This window comes from Pinus tabuliformis, chromosome 7 (assembly GCF_031772625.1).
Source record: "Pinus tabuliformis cultivar Carrire ecotype Pingquan chromosome 7, CPIR1, whole genome shotgun sequence".
Lineage (NCBI taxonomy): Eukaryota > Viridiplantae > Streptophyta > Pinopsida > Pinales > Pinaceae > Pinus > Pinus tabuliformis.
Window position 1 is genome coordinate 1,591,156,252 of NC_142293.1, and position 1,579 is coordinate 1,591,157,830.

The following is a 1,579-nucleotide window of genomic DNA, read 5'->3' on the forward strand; positions in this document are numbered from 1 at the left end:
CATCCTAAAAAATTTGATGCGTTTTTGCACCAGCCTGAGACATTATGGAATGTATAGAAATGAAATTGAGACAAAGTGAATTTATGTTTTCCAAACTTTTTGGCTTCAGTAAGATAGAGTGCAATATGTGTAACATTGTCTAGGAATAAGTGTGATATAATATGGAATTATAGTGGCATGCAACATTCTTACAACTGAAAATCAGGTTGTGTGGAACTTTGCAAGTCAAACCAATATATGGCATTGGGCCTCTATCACAACCCTGCCATCCTTTTGTTAGGGATGCTTCTGAGGTGCTTAATTTTTTAAAATATTGTCTCACAATGGATAAATGGGATAAACTCAACAAGTTTTCACAAAAATAGGGTACTTAAGAGCATTTCTTCTCACAATATATAAATTAAATTAGCCATTAAGTATATTGGTAATCCAAAGTGTTTCCCCTATCATCAAACAATCAATCCTTTTATCATTGTGATACAGGTCTATGGTGGCATTTGGTTTAAATGCATTGTATGGTCAGTATCAGATGTCTGAGGATGGTCTTTGGGGAGGTCCTTGGAATTCAAGCAATGCTCACAACTTTATTCAGTACATAGTCAACCATGGTTATAAGATATATGCATGGGAGTTTGGTAATCTTATTTAACTAGACCTTCTATCATTAGTTCAACATGTGGGGTTTATCAATTTTGTTCATTTGTACACCATTGTGACAACCAATACTTTCATTTTGGGGTCAGGAAATGAGTTGAGTCGAGGTGGTATTGGCGCAAAAGTTAGTGCTACACAATATGTTGCTGATGTAATTGAGCTTAGTAATATTTTGAAAGACATATACAAGCATTCTCGTGAGAAACCATTAACAGTAGCACCAGATGGATTCTTTGATCGACCTAGTTTCAAGAGCTTCTTCAACAGACAGGGCCAAATGTTCTGAATGTTGTTACACGACATATATACAATCTTAGAGTAGGTAGATAAGATAAAGATAAAATCCATCATATGCACTTCAGTTTGCATTCACAAGTTTGGATAGGAAGTAATTATGTTTCTATGTTGCCTAGGTGTGGATAAGCATTTGACACAGAAGATACTTAATCCAGGGTACTTGAGTCGAGAAGCTACAAAGTTCAAACAAATGCAACCTTTTTTTGCATAAATACAACCCTTGGGCAAGCTCTTGGGTCAAAGAAGTAGATGGTGCTTATAACAGTGGAAAGCATCATGTTTAAGATGCTTTTGTGAATAGTTTTTGGTGAGACTTATTGCATTTTTCTTGTTCTACCTTGGAAATATTCACATCTATATATTTTAGAGAATTCTAGTCTATGTTTTATTTAGTAAACCAATTGTTTAGCAAAGAAATTACTCAATGGCACATTTAAATTTTATATAGACACATAATGTTCAAAACTTCAATCCCAATCCTCTGTTTTTGTCTCTCTCGAGTCTCATCTCGTCCCTGGGAATTTTTTTTTAATTCAATTTGTCTACTTGATGCACTTACCTTTCTGTTTCCTTTTCTCTTCATTGGGAAAATGACAAATATCATATGGGAACTTGCTGCATATTAATG

At 34.5% G+C, this 1,579-nt stretch overlaps 1 pseudogene; it reads left to right on the forward strand.

Annotated features, from left to right (window-relative positions):
* Positions 1–487: 487 nt before the first annotated feature.
* On the forward strand, positions 488–1,262 carry LOC149254186 (heparanase-like protein 2 pseudogene; annotated as a pseudogene).
* The last annotated feature ends 317 nt before the right edge of the window (positions 1,263–1,579 follow it).